Source organism: Spinacia oleracea, chromosome 4 (assembly GCF_020520425.1).
Source record: "Spinacia oleracea cultivar Varoflay chromosome 4, BTI_SOV_V1, whole genome shotgun sequence".
In the NCBI taxonomy this organism is placed as follows: Eukaryota; Viridiplantae; Streptophyta; class Magnoliopsida; order Caryophyllales; family Amaranthaceae; genus Spinacia; species Spinacia oleracea.
The window spans coordinates 56,858,134-56,874,203 of NC_079490.1; the positions used below are offsets into that span (position 1 = coordinate 56,858,134).

At 37.1% G+C, this 16,070-nt stretch overlaps 1 long non-coding RNA gene across 4 annotated transcripts; it reads left to right on the top strand.

Moving 5' to 3' along the window:
* Positions 1-8,568: 8,568 nt before the first annotated feature.
* LOC110803692 (uncharacterized) lies at positions 8,569-15,553 on the top strand. Of its 4 annotated transcripts, none has more exons than XR_002537539.2 (5): positions 8,569-8,963; positions 11,062-11,140; positions 13,952-14,072; positions 14,179-14,300; positions 15,299-15,553. It is a non-coding gene; the product is annotated as an uncharacterized lncRNA (long non-coding RNA). The 4 variants fall into 4 exon arrangements; XR_002537536.2 differs by having other exon boundaries at positions 8,570-8,963; positions 14,153-14,305; XR_002537535.2 differs by having other exon boundaries at positions 8,570-8,963; positions 14,153-14,300.
* The last annotated feature ends 517 nt before the right edge of the window (positions 15,554-16,070 follow it).

Below are 16,070 nucleotides of genomic sequence, written 5' to 3' on the forward strand. Positions count from 1 at the left end.
CTCTTAAGATCTTGAAATTTCGGATGACTTTCCTAGAGCTTGGGTCCGTTTGGAGTCGAACGCCTGGGTTCTTGTATTTTTCGGACTTTGCATTCTTGAAATATTTATCTGTTGGTGTCTGGAGAAACAGGTACACACCAGTAATTTTGGAAGATAGCTTGATTTGATGTTTGATGCCTGGTACAGAAAACCGTAGCAGCAAAGAACGTGCAATCAGCAAGGAGGACCGCGCGGAGAAGATTCCGCGCATGCAGCAGCCCGTCGCCCGGCGCAGGGCTCGGCGTTTGGCGCAGGGGTTGGCTATAAATGCCCCCCTTGCCTTGCCATTTGAAGAGCATGCACCCATACTCATTTTCTTGCTTTCTCTCTCTCAAAGGTCGATTACTCTCCCCTTGTTCTTGTTGTTCTTGGCTTGTCCATGTAAGTATTTCATGTTTTGTTTATGAAATAACCTCTAGGATTACATGTAGTTTTGATTTTTGTACTTTGAAATGCTTGTTGATAGGATGCTTGTATGATAGTAGGCTTCTTGAATCTTGTATAAAATTGTTTGGTAGCCAATTGAACTGTTGGAACTTGTAGAACTTTATACTGTTGGAACTTGTAGAATTTTGAACTTTTCCTTGAATCTTGTACTTGGTATTTGTAGATAGTGACCCCACTTGTGACCTTTATTGGGCCTTATAGAAGAGTAGGCTAGGATGTATTAGATGTTGTTTGTAGAATTTTTGAATATTGGCTTCGGCATGGATAGCCTAGGCGTTGGTGTAGAACTTGTATACCTGCTTCGGTATGGATAGCCTAGGCGTTGGAGTAGAACTTGTATTCCTGCTTTGACATGGATAGCCTAGGCGCTGGGGTAGAATTCTCTGTTGAAGTAGAGGTCCCTGGCTGAACTTGTATTGCCACTGGGGATTTTGAACCTTAATTTTTGTACGGGCTAGTATAAGATAGCCCCCAATCTTGTGTTGATTTTTTTTTTGTATTTCGAATGCTTTAGCATGCCTCGTCTGAAGGAAATGTGTCCTTCACCCAAGGTGCATTAAGTCTAATACCAAGGTTCAGATTAATTACGAACAATTAATTTAGTGAGATCAAGTGATCGGAACAGCTAGCTGGAGCAATGCTTCCGATCAGTGAGTTCTAATCTATATTAGGCTCACAGCTTACTCTTGACTGAACCTATAAGGTCACACCAATGACATGTAACAGATCACCGGATTAAATAAATCAGAAATTCATTTAATAGCTTTTCAGGAATTAGTTTGGAAAAACATAATATACGATACGACCTTGCATCGGAATCGTATATCGTATCGCGAATATTCGTAAGCTGGGCGAAACGAATAATCGTATCGTACGACGGTGATTCGTCGTGTATGATACGATGAATAATAGCCGTAAGGCGTTCGTCGCGAATACGAGTTGCAACAGAGCTACCGGCCCGTCGAGCCAAGCGCGCATGCGCACAAGGCCCAACGAGCTAGCGAGCTCGCACAGCGAGCAAGCCAGCCCGTGTGGCTGCGAGTGGCGCATAAGGAGAACAGCGAGCAAGCAAAGCGTGGCCTATGGCCCATCGCTGCTGCTCGGCTACGATGTGGGCTTCGGCCCGCAGTGGGCTGCGTGCAAGGGCTTGCGGTGTGTGTGAGTGTGGCCGGTCAAGGCCTTGTGTCTTGGCCGGTTACACTAAATATAACTCTAGGGTTATAATCCATATACAAGTCAGTTTTTCCACAATCCAAAACCTAATTATGAAATTACGTTGTTTCAGTTTTGCTCTCTACTCAAAACTGTTCTTCCCGAAAAAGCAAACACTCTTGAATATTGTCTAAGCTACGATTATCAAGACGGATCTGAACGTGTCGGTGAACCAAATAGAGGAACGACAATTGGAGTTCTTTGTTCGTGTTCATTGATTCTAAACTCGGGAAAACACGATTCAAATGTAAGTATGCTTAATCTGTGCTTTATACATGTTTCCTGGCTTTGGGGATGTTCCGCACATGTTATATGTTTAACTGTATTCCTCTACAGTGGTATCACGAGCCTTATGTATTCAAAGCATTTTTTAGCATGATTGTTTGTTTTTGTATGTTGTCGAATTTTTTGTTGAATTTTCCGAATTATTATGGATTATTGGATGAATCGTGTAATAAGTTCTGAATTCAAAAATTTTCGAAATTTTGACTTTTCTGACCCTAATCGGATTGAAAACGATTTTCTAAGATTAATTAATGAGAAAGGAATTGCAAAAACAGGCCTCGAAGTATGAGTTTTTGGGCGTTTTTGTTAATTAACGAATTAAAATTAACAAATTCGGAAAGTTTTTCAATTAATTGTCGGCCTAAACTACTCGGAATTGATTGAAATTTTGATCTAATGCTGTTGGGTATATTTTAAAATCATGGTAAAATTTTCGGCCATACATGTTAAGTATAAACCCTAATTTTTCTTTCCCCAAATTCGTAAATTTTAGATCGCTAATTGATTTTTAAATAATTTAGATCTGGAAATTTGGTTAATTTGGAAAGGGAATATAATTTCATGTAAAGTTACAGTTTTTAAAAATTATTGGATTAAAATTTTAATTAGATTCGTTAATTTTAATCAACACTTAAACCAAATTGGTAAAAATATGAAATTTAAATGTTTAGAACGATTTAAAGTTTTAGGTTTGATTATCAAAACGTTCAAAATTTTTGTTGACATTGTTCGTTCGTTAAAATTTGAATAAAGTTAGCCTGGATTTAATAAATTTAACATAATCAGATTGTTGTTAAAAATTAATTACATCGTAAAGTCGTTATTTTTCGAAAATAAAAATTCTTAATTTTGTGAAAAATAACTAAATGCAAATATGTTCGTGAAATTTATTCTTTTTTTAATTAGTTGGTTCGTTTGCACGAACCAAAGGCACAAACACAAGGGGTGTGTGGACGTGTGGCTCGTCGTAGCCACGCGGGCTGCTTCCCCATATCCGAGCCACAACAACGCGGGCAGCAGCAAGCAAGTTGCGTGCCGCGCGCGCTGGGCGGAGTGAGCGAGCAAGGTAGCAAGCCTTGGCTTGCGAGCTGCGAGCAAGCAAGGGTGAGCTGCCTTGCCTTGTTGCGCGCAGCGTCGAGCACCACAGCGACACAGCAGTGCCACACAACAGCGACGAGCTGCAGCAGAGTGTGCGAGGGTTTGCGGGGGCATGGGCGACGTGCTCATGGGCCTCGTAGGCCACACAGCACGAGGCAGTGCTGGGCTGGGCGCAAGCCTAGCCCACATTGCACAATTTTGGGCATTTTCGTTTCGTTGGGATTTAAAATTTGATATTTGCATTAAAATGACTAATGGGATAATTAATTAATTATTTTATTTAACTTGGGTCGGGCCGTGAGTTTAATTTAATATTTAAATATTTAATTATCCGGAATAATCATTGGTTTGAGTGGGAGCCGCTTAATGAAATTAAAATGAAATAATTATTTTAATTATTTTCGTAGGTCGCTTTATTTTAATTCAATTAAATTTTAATTAGAATAAATTCTAAGGATTAATAATTTTGAAATTGATTAATCTTTTAGGACGCGTTTATGTGAACGTGAATTTTAAATAATTCACGTAAATACTTGCATAATTAAATGGGCCATTCGTTTTAGGATAGGAATGGGTGAATGCATAGAATGTATATTTTATGTAATGCAGGTACTCCAAGTGACTAGTATGGCCAATCTAGGATAGTTAAATACGGTATGCGAACCGTTTTATCTTTGAATGTAAAGTTTTAAATATGTTCCGAGTACCATTGAAATTTTGATGTAATTTTATTATTTCAAGTATTTCTAAGTTTAGAACTTTAAGTTAGCATTGAATGAAGGTTCAAGATGACGCCAAGCTAACAAGATGGTGAAGAAGATTGGATGGTTCAAGACAAGAGTTTTGGGCCATACTAGTTCACCAATTTATTTATGCACCATATATATATTATGCTTGGATGAATGTATATTATGCATGAATATGTTGCTTGTATGACTCGATTAGATTTAGTTCACTAAATAATCGAACCAACATAGAAACAACTAGGTCCAAAGTAATATTGAGTTCAAAAGTTGCCTTCCAAATCATGCACTTACAAAAATCTAAGGATCTAACGTAGTAGGTTTACGCCAAAGCGAGGTGCTATATTAGTTGACTCAGATGGTAAGGCGTCCCAAAGGAGCACGTTGATTGTGGTTTCAACTCAAACAACAGTGGCATTATGTTGTGGCAATGGGATAAATTATGGTATTAATTTATTAACCAAGAGTAATTTGGAGATTACTAGCAATAGGTTTTGCTTACCTAGAATCTTAAAATACTTAAGACATGCCAAAGCTGCTTAAGGATTTAGGACTTTTAGGGTCTTGGATTCGTTTCATTCATTTTTGGACCATGTTTTGATTTTTCATGAATGAAATCTTTAATAGCTTTAATGATTGCATGCTAGCATTTATTTTAAAGTTGTTAAGTTATGAATGGTTATTTATTGCATATTCTTTTCAAATGTAGTAATCAAATGGACGCAATCAAAACAACACTCAAAGTAATCGAAATTCTGGATGTAAAATTGAACCTATCAAACTTTCTTGATTGGGAGAGGAAGCTTCAGCAAGTCCTCAGGTGGAACAACATTGAATATGTTGTTGACCATCCCATCCCCAGCTATTACTCAAAGGATATGACTCCAGAAAAGCACTGTGCGTGGGCGAACCACATGTTGCTAGTGATGGATCTTATTCTTGGCTCAATCCCCAAGGATTGGAGTGCAAGGTTCATTGCATATGAGACATGGGCACTCCTAAGGCATCTTAGGGATATATGTCGTGGTAGATTCCAACATGGTGGTCAACATGTCGACCAAAATGTCTTTGAATTGGTACATTCATTTGGGGATCTAAAGCTTAATGCTCCGCTAGGTTGTTGCTTTGACGTCGAAAGACAAAAGGCAAGGGAAAGGGTCATTGATCTTAAAATGACAGAAGGAACACCAATTAGAGCTCATACGAAGAAAATAGTTGGGCTTCTCAACCGCCTTAAGTTACTTGGTGAACCATTCCCAGATTCTGCAGCTGCGGGAATACTTTTGAATTCTCTTCACCCTGGTTATAAGAAATTCAAACTACTCTATTTCTCCAAGAAAAGGGAAAACACTGTTAGTGAGCTAATTATTTTCTTCATCAATATGAATTGGACTTTGTAAGTGATAAGCAAGCGTCGCTAAAAGTAAAGAGTAAGAAAATCAAGAAAAAGGTTCCGGGGAAGATCCAAAGCAAAGGTGCATCTCCATCTACTCCAGGAGGGCAAGTGGCGCCCTCCAAGAGGAAAATAAAGACGGATCGTTCTCCATCTACATCGCAATGCTTCAATTGTAATGAATTTGGTCATTACAAACGAAATTGCCCTAAACTAAAGGAAGAGAAGAAGGACGGAAACATTGCTTCTCCTTCAGGTATGTATGTTATACATTGTAATCTTGCTAATTCTACTTCTTGGGTATTAGATACTGGTTGTGGCTCACACTTATGTTCCAATTCGCAGGGACTAAGGAGAAGTAGAAAGCTTGATAAAGGCGAGATGGATCTACGTACGCGTGGGAAATGGAGCACAGATTGCTGCATTAGTCGTAGGATCTTATTTTATTTCTTTGCCTAGTGGTTTTGTTTTTGAACTTGAAAACTGTTACTATGTTCCTAGTATCACCAGAAACATAATTTCCGTTTCAAGTTTGGATTCTAAAGGTTTTAGTTTTCAATTTAAAGACAATAGTTGTTCTTTTGCTTTGAATGGAATGTCTTATGGTTCAGCACAACAAGAAAATGGTCTCTATGTGCTAGATACGAGCAAAAACATTTATAACATAAATACTAAAAAGGCTAAAACTGGTGATTCCAATCTCACATATCTGTGGCATTGCCGATTAGGCCATATAAACACAAAGCGCATGGAATTACTTCAACGGAAGGGAATTCTAGAATCATTCGACTTAGAGAAGATTGATCAATGCGAATCTTGTTTACTTGGCAAAATGACAAAGCGAACTTTCTCAAAGGTGGGAGAAAGAGCAAGCGAACTACTAGGGCTAATACATACGGACGTATGTGGGCCTATGAGTACGAAAGCTAGAGGTGATTTAAGCTATTTCATAACGTTTACGGACGATTTCAGTAGATATGGCTATATTTACTTAATGAAACACAAGTCTGAATCGCTTGAGAAATTCCGAGAATTTCAAAATGAAGTAGAGAATCAACATGGCAAGAAAATCAAAGCTCTAAGATCAGATCGAGGAGGTGAATATCTTAGCCACGAGTTTGATGACCATCTAAAAGAATGCGATATTCTTTCTGAATTGACTGCTCCGGGGACACCTCAATGGAATTGAGTGTCGGAACGGAGAAATAGGACCTTACTCGATATGGTCAAGGCAATGATGGGTCAAGCCGAACTTCAATTCCTTTACAATTTTGGGGACATGCGTTGCAAACAGCAGCACTCACACTGAATCGTGCTCCGTCAAAAGCTGTTGAAAAGACTCCATACGAATTATGGACTGGGAAACTTCCAAAGTTGTCTTTTCTAAATATTTGGGGTTGCGAAGCATATGTCGAGCGATTAATTTCGGACAAGCTCGAACCAAAATCTGAAAAATGTTTCTTCGTTGCGTATCCAAAAGAAACAAAGGGGTATTACTTCTACAACAAGTCAGAGAACAAAGTATTCGTTGCTCGTGACGGTGTCTTTTTGGAAAGAAATCATATTTCCAAATTGACAAGTGGGAGAATAATAGACCTCGAAGAGATTCGAGACGAACAACAAACCGAGAACTCTTTAAAAGCAGTTCAAGGTGATGAACCTCCAAGGCCTTTAGAAGAGCCAGTGGGAGTAGTTCCTCAAAACGTTGTTGCCCCTCGTAAGTCAAATAAAACTAAGGTTCAGCCGGACTGATGGACATGCGTCCTCTTGACTGAAAATTTAGATGTTCTCATATTAGATAGTGATGAACCTATGATTTACAAACAAGCTATGACGAGCCCAAGCTCCACTAAATGGTTAGAGGCCATGAAATTCGAGATAGACTCCATGTCTGAAAATCAAGTATGATATTTGGTAGATTTGCCGGATGGGTTTACACCTATCGGATGCAAATGGGTCTTTAAACTAAAGAAAGACAAAGATGGAATTGTGTACATATACAAGGCTAGATTGGTAGCAAAAGGTTACAGGCAAGTTCACGGCGTTGACTACGATGAAACCTTTTCTCCAGCCGTGATGCTTAAGTCTATTCGGATAATCCTTGCGATTGCCGCGTTTCATGACTATGAAATATGGCAAATGGATGTCAAAACTGCCTTATTGAATGGTGTTCTTGAAGAGACTGTGTTTATGACACAGCCAGAGGGTTTTGTCGATAAAAAGAATTAAGGAAAGGTATGCAAGCTTAAGAAATCCATTTATGGATTAAAGCAGGCATCAAGGAGTTGGAATAAACGATTTGATGAAGCAGTCAATAAGTTTGGCTTCATCAAGAATCAGGACGAATCTTGTGTATACAAGAAGGTCAGTGGGATTATAATTGCATTCCTAGTATTGTAGGTAGATTACATACTACTTATTGGAAACGACATTCCTATGTTGGAGTCTGTAAAGAATTGGCTTGGAAAGTGTTTCTCAATGAAGGACTTAAGAGAGGCACAATACATATTGGGCATCAAGATCTATAGGGATAGATCTAAGAGGATGATTGGACTAAGCCAGATCACTTACATTGATAAAGTGCTAGCTAGGTTCAATATGATGGAAGCCAAGAGAGGCCATCTACCCATGACACATGGCACATATCTAAGCAAGACTCAGTGTCCCAAGACATCTGATGAGCGTAGAAAGATGAGTGGAATTCCATACGCTTCGGCTATTGGATCCATCATGTATGCTATGATTTGTACAAGGCCGGATGTTTTGTTTGCACTCAGTGCAACGAGCAGGTACCAGTCAGAACCAGGTGAGGAGCATTGGAATGCTGCCAAGAATATCCTAAAGTACCTGAAAATGACTAAGGATCGGTTTCTAGTCTATGGTGGTACAGATGAGTTGATTGTTAAGGGCAATACGGACGCAAGCTTTCAAACCGATAGAGATGATTTCAGATCACAGTCTGGGTTTGTGTTCTGCCTTATTGGCGGAGCAGTAAGCTGGAAAAGTGCTAAGCAAAGCACTATGGCGGATTCTACAACTGAAGCCGAGTACATTGCTGCCTCAGAAGCAGCAAAGGAAGCTGTTTGCAAAAAATGTATGTTGCTTCACCTTAAATACAACAAACCTAAACATGCTCGAAACATTAAGTTACATTTGCTTCGGTTCTGTTTTTGGATTTGAAGCATTTGGTTTATTTTTAAATGCTATCAAGTATATTGCATCAGGCCTAATAAGGATCGAAGCAATAAAATGTAAAATACACCCGCCAAAACATTCAAGATTTCTGCCAAAAAGAAAATGTTTCGACGCAATTTATAAACGATGTAATATGATTATTGCCATTTATGACAAGTAGTTGCACAAGGCCCAATTGAGTCGGAAGTGAGAAGGGTCGAATTATTTGTGCCAGAACTTGTCACCTACCCAAAGCAGTAAACCCACTACTCCTTCCACACACACGCAAAAAAAAAACACTACTCTCCAGTCTCTCCACTACGACTCTACTCCGGTTGACCGTTGAGGGTTGAGGGTTGAGGCGACGGGATTCACGAACTGCATTGATTTGCGCAAGAGAGCTCAATCATAAAAAAAACAACCAAATATACTACGATCGTAGTTGCATTAACCGCCTAGGCCTAGCAAGCTCTGAATCGGTCGGTTCTTCACTGAAGATTCATCGGAATTGAAAGGTTCACTCGGATTATTGGAGTTGAAAGGTTTACTCGAAAATTCACCAAAATTGAAAGGTTAGTTTCTCTATCGGTTCAATTTTCTACAATCATGAAGTAATTAATCTTATCGAATAATTTATTTCAATATGGAAAACATAGTTTCTTAATACAATTACAATGGTCGCTTGAAAGAGGATATGTTTTTTACCAAATTTTATGTTGTCTTATATGCTTATTCGAACTCAAATTTGAACAAGAATTCAATAATGATGAAATTATTGGTATTTGTTTGTAAGACCTTATATGGATGGGTTTTTCGTGTTTCAACTTTGCCCACCAAGTGTTTGTTTCAATTCCTCAAAGAAGTATCACAACTTTGATATACGGAGCTACCTGCTGTTAATGTATTAGAGAACCTGCTTTAACTTGGAGATGCATATGTCCATATATATGCTTTCTAGATAATCTGTTTTATGTTCTGTCTTGTTCATATCTTTTCTGTCACTAATTCATGTGCTAGCAGCTTTTCTTGTTTGCATATCAATTATGCCTAGTTTGTATGTTGTGTGTGTGTGCGCGTCTGGAATTTATTTCTTCCTATATATTTTGATTCAGTCTTTAAGACTTGAAGCATTTTATGTTGCCAGACAATAAGGTTACAATTAATATGATCCTTGCAACGATTGTTTAATTTTCAAGAGCCAAATCTTTTGTGCCTAACATAGTGTCTTTCATGTTGCTAATGCTTTAAGTGATTATGGATTCGGAGATCTGGTAAATTGAAATAGTTATTGTTATGTAATTTGCACTTCTTAGCGAGATCACTGGTCACTACAACTGAAATTTTCCAGTCTGACCTGAGATTCTTTAAATTGGTTGCTATAAAAATCACGTTTGACACTTCCAATCATGAACTTGACTGACTCCATGGAGGGACACTAAATGGTTGGATTATATGACCTTTCGCAGAATATATGAGTGGAGGGGGGGGGGGTTCATCTGCCTTGGAAATAATAATATTATGTTTGATGCATATTAGATTACCCCCACTTAACTACTACGTAGAAGTTCTCAGTATTGAATAAAATCAAGAATGCATCTTACCATCCATTATCTTCTCGAAAATATCACTCTTACATTCGTGTTAGAAGTTGGATTTTATAGTCAAGGAGTGTTGGAGTTCGTTCTTAGTATCGTTACTGGACTGATAAACAGGAGCTACATGCTTTTAATGTATTAGAGAACATGCTTTAACTTGGAGCTGCATAATATATTTTTCCATTTACTTTGAACTGGAAAATAAAGTTGTTGATTGATTTTTCTATTGTCAAACATGTATTCTTCTGGTTTTGCACGTGTTGAATTATCTTCTTAAGTTCTTATCATGCAGATAGTTGTGCACATTATTTTTCCATATATGCGTTGATTGTCTCCTAGTTGAGTAGCTGATTCATATCTATAAGCTAGTAGACATTAGTTGTTTGATCCATTTTCCTTTTTTTTTTAATGTGAATATTGATTTTTAAGGTACTAAACATGAACTTATGATATGTTAAAACTGATGATTGGATAAGAAGATCGGGAAAGTTAGAACAAGTGCTCTCCATTTGTTGAAGACTAGATTTCTGCTCTATCCCGAAGGTTTTGAGCTGTTCATGGATGGGATTTCCCAAATGCCGAGTCTAGAAATATGAGAGTGTGGAGAACAATTCTTTAAAAAAATTAAATTGCTTGGCTATTTAGCCAGTCCAAAGCTTGGTTGCAGGCATCCAAATCCAGTATTTGAAAAGACATGCTTTGTCGTTGATACCCTAGGCGCTTCTGGCTGCTGCCTATGCGTGTTAGATAATGTTTATGGCTTCATTAATTTCATTTGTGCTACACTGCTAGCTGTTTTTACGCACATATATAATCTTTAATATAAGAACCGCGCCTCACTCTCACAAGGCATGTGCCTTAGTCCTTTGTGCCTATTCTCTAGAACCCCTACCACCTCAGTGCGCTTCGAGCCTTTTCAAAGAATTCAAACTCTACTGATATATAATACATCCAACTCTATGTCAGGACCGAACCTGCTTTTGATACGCTGTTATTGTTTTTTTTTCTGTTATTCTTGCAGAAAATGAATTTAATCATACTTCTCAGTTCTCACTATGCTTCCATGGTTTTGCAGGTAGCTCAATTTGCATCAGTCTGGCATATTCCTTCAGAGTCTATAGATCAATCGTTGGCAACTGGATTTTAGTACAGAGGTATTGCACCTATAAAGGTTTTGATTTTATAATCTATTTCTTGGTAGTGTTTAGGTCTGTTTCCATCTCTTGCAGCCATTTAAATTTAAAAATGTTCCTAATATGTATGTTAGAACTATAATTATGATATTTAAGGACCCAACTTTCTTTGACCACGCATCTTAATCAACATGAACTCTAAAAATTATTATCATGGACATATATTTATCTGACTCATTAGGTATTTATCATCTACTCCCTCCGTCCCAGATTAGTTGTTACACTTTCCTTTTTCGTCCGTCCCAGATTAATTGTTACACTTCTAAATTAGGAATGACCCCACAATTATTATATTGTCTCTCTCTTCCCACTAACTTTTTTTTTCCTAACACCTTCTCTCATTCAATTAAAAAAATACCCCACTAACTTCTATCACATCTACTTTTTCAATAAAATAACAATAGATAACCAAATAACCACTTATCACCTAAAACTTTGTGCAAAGGTAAGTGTAACAACTAATCTGGGACGGAGGGAGTATTATTTTAGCTTTCTCCTTATGTAATCTAGAGCTCTCATAAGCCTCTGCTCTAATCTCCTGTAATAAATTATGGAATTGTAAGGTTTGTTGCTCTCTCTATTTTTAGTACGACTTTGGAAGAATTTTGGAGAATTTTGGTGCTCATGTTAGTGAGGAAATTGATGTGGTTCGTGAGCAATGGGCTCGAGCAAGTATTTATTATTAATGGCATGAGCGACCGAGTTGGTTTAGATGTTATAGAATAATATTTTATATTAAAATGTATGCGTACGTTGAAATTGAAACATATAATTAAATGTAGTACGTGCACTTTGGATATGTATACAAAACACCAATTATTGTTTTTATATTTGTTCTACAGATTGCGATATTCTATTATTGTTGTTGACAGGTTCCTATATTTGGTGCAAGGCACTCTAGGTATAAATAATTAAAACTAAAATTTTCCCTCCAAAAAGACTGCTTTGTTGCAGGGGACATATACTTATACGCTGCAACAAGTATGTGAAAATAGGCTAAAATGAAGACTTGTTGCAGGGGGCATATTGTTGTTCGCTGCAACAGGGTAGGTCTGTTGCAGCGTACAAATTGTTGTTCGCTACAACAAACCTACCCTGTTGCAGCGAACAACAATTTGTACGCTGCAACAGGTCTAGATTTTTGCTAATTTTGCACATTTGTTGCAGCGTACATATATATGTACGCTGCAAAAAAAAACACTTTTTGCAGCGAACAGTGTACGCTGCAACAAGTTCAGACTTGTTGCAAGCCCCCCAGTTGCAGCATACGATGTACGCTGCAACAGGGGTCTAAAAGCCCGCTGCAACAGGGGTTTTTTCTACTAGTGTTGAATCTCTTGAATTATTTAACCTTATTTCTCCATTTTTTGTGTTAATTATTATCGGGTTTGCTCCATTTAAGTTGTATCTGAGATATTATTATCTTTCGCATCTTCAATTTCTGGCGTTTTCGATTTATTTTCTATTTTCTTGAATGGGTTTAATAATTTGTATTTAGGGTTTTTGTTACTGTCTTTTTTGTATTTCATTTTGAATGTTTAAATGGTATCGTTAGTTAATTATATATGAGAGATTTTCAAAGGGGTATTGTTTGATGTATCCAATTTTTTTAATGCAAACGAGAAGCTATTATATACTCCGTATTAATTAGGGCCAGAGTCCATAATCGAGTAAGTTACAAAATGGTTTGGATGCCAAAAACCCTAAGGCCCATATAATGCAACTGACTAGTAACTACTCGAACATTAAGCGCAAACATGCCTAGTCTATATACTAGTACATCATATGCAGTTGAAACTAAGATAGAAAAAAAAGCAAAATATCCACTTAACCTCCCAAAATATTGAACTTGTCTTTCATCCAACCTGGTGGAAATTGATCTTCGTAAGTGACTACTCCGTTGCAATGCCCTTTCCAGAATCAGATGGTTCGTCTTCAATTTGGATGATAGTTGCTGATGAAGTTGCCTTTGAAGTACGGACATTAGCAATAATTGAGCCAAACAGGATTTCATTTGCAGCCAAAGTGCTCCTACCATCACTGGAATTTGTGGTCCTCTCCTTATCATTTCTGATGGAATTCATATGCTCATCCGCTGCCCTCTCCAAGTTGCCTATCACACTTGGTGGAGAAACACCTTGAAGATCATAGTCGTAAGCTGGTTGTGCACATATCCAAAAAATGACGAGTGAATTGATCCAAAGTTGTACGTTTTGGGAAAATCTTATTTCTTATGTGGATTAATTTTTTAATTTAGAAGTCCAAATCTATAGTGCGTTAAATTCTGATGTCTTTTTTTGGGGAGGGGATCTAATCACTAAATGTGGGTTTACCAGAGGTTTATAGTAGTAGGCATGTGCTTGCCACTATAGAAAACATGCTTAACATACTTAAAGCAATCGAAATATGCTTAACATACTGGAGCTCTCTCCTTATGTAATTTAGAGCTCTCTTTAGCCTCTGCTCTAATCTCCTGTAATAAATTCTGGAATTGAAAGGTTTATTGCTCTCTCAATTTTCAGTATGTTAAGCATGTTAATGTTTTTAAATTCTGCCTTCAACTTTTTTTTTAATAACTTAATATTTTACACTAATAATTTACGGAATCTTGGTTATTTCGTTCTCACTGTTTTTCATGTTAGTGGGTATATACATAATGGATAAGATTTATCGATTCTACAGTATTTAATATTTCTGATATTGCTTGTCTACATACTTGTTTCAAAGTGTTGAATCCTGTTTAAAATGTGATGTTGTTCTCTTCTTATGCAGAATAACACACACGGGGATTTGGGAGTATGCCCTCTGTAAATCTTAGTTTGGCTTGTGATCATCAATTTGTCAATGTCATCCTTGTCTTTTCCCTCTGTAATCTTGGCTTCGACATACACAGGTAACTTGGAAAAGGTGTTTACGATTGTAAGTTGGCTACTGTTTGATCTTTTTTCTGTTTTATTGTTTCACATGAATTAGAACTTCAGTGACCATGATCCTACCAGAATGCACATTCAGAATATGTTCTGTACTATGGCATAAAAGAAGTACAACAGAAAGTCACATTTTTTTTACTGAAGAATCTTTACTCCAACTTGAAGAACTAACATATTGGAGTATACTCAAGGTTAGGTAGTAAAATTATAATCTTTACTTTCTCCAATTTATAAATGAGAAACCAAATGATTGCTTATATCGTCTTCACATGTCTTATTGCAATCAATCTTCTTGTCGTAGTTTCTGTAGAACCATTTGATGGCCTGGATGTTTGTTATAAATGTGGTGATTATCTTCACTACCTTGTACTATAAATATTATGGTTTCATGGATTCTTATCCTTTGGTATTGTATGTAGTCAAAGTAGAAGACATGTCAAACAAATGGGCCTTCATATTGGTTCATGTGGATAAGATATGATTCTATTTCGCATATGATTCTATCTTAGTTATTCTGTTTGTTAATTTTTGGAAGTATATTTTGTAGCTTTTCTTAAAATCTTTATAGGTTGTCTTCTTTTCACTAGTAGTATCTAATTTATGCAATATAGAAATCCTGAACGTTGGTTTCTTTCTTTGTAGACCATTCTAGGTATAGGGCCTTGAATTGGCAAGTTGTTAGACCGTGCAAATCAACCCAACTTCTGTTTTGTTTAGGGAAAAATAAGACTGCATAATATTCTATGAACTGATCTGAACTACATCTGTGATGTTACTAGAATTGACCTCATCTAGTTGGCAGAGTTGGCTCCTGATTTTTATGCATGGTTCTTTGTCTGTGATGATATGCATTTCATAGTTTAGTTTTACAGTCGTGTGTATTTTTTTGTTTTCAAGAGCATCATCAGATCTGCAACTAGTCGGTTTTTTCTCGTGTCTGTTGTGCCTGTCCGTGGTTTTCTCCCATGTATGTGTGCCAGAACTTTGTTGTTTGTTTGAGCATTTTTAAAGAGTTGTAAAGCCAAAATCCTACCAAAATTCTAGCATAATCCATTTACCAAAGGAGGTGTATTGTTAGTATTTTTGTAAAACTTATATATTTGTTTCATATATATCGCAAAGTTTGTATTTTTCAGTAGCTGATCTTTCACCTTATTCTTTGTTTCTTATAAATGTGAGATGTAACCAGGATGGTTGTGAAGCTGATCTGCCAGATGCTTTTTGAGAGGTCTTTCTTCGGCTCATCTTCCTGGGAGATCTCAGATTGTCCCTAAACCTTATCTACCATTGTAGTTTTATTTATTTTTGAAGTATTTTAATGTTTTGGACAACTTGTGAGAGCTATGTCGTTTTAGGATGATTTTGATTGGTTAATAATTTTGTATTGTTTATTGGTTATATTTCGAGGTAATTGAATACTTATTCGGTTGTGATCGATTGCTTATTATTGGGACCAAATGGTTAGCGCTTTAGAGATATATGATGGTGATGTGTGGTGTACTAAATTGCCTCATTGGTCATGGAGGTGTTATTCCCTCTTTTTTAAAAATTAAAAAAACTGCATATATTGCTACGGGCTTAAGCTTGTGACCAAAGCAATTACTTCACTCAATTGATTCGAAAAATCTATAAGCTTGAAGCAACTGAAACTTTTAATGCTTCGAAAAATTGATAGGCGCGAAGCAATTGCTTGTACGTTTTAATAGTTGCTACGATAAAATGCTTCGAAATATTGATAGGTGCAATGCAATAGTCATCTTAGATGCTTCGTATTTGCTCGAAGCAATTGGATGCCTTCAATTGCTTCGAGTTTATTTGCTTCGCACTTAATACGAATCAATAACCCCTTTTAGGCTCGAAGCAACATGCATTTTTTGTACTAGAATTGGATTCGGAAGTTCATCGAAGAACTTGGGGTTGTCCCCTCCATTAAAGGACTAATGGCTTTGTATTGCGACAAT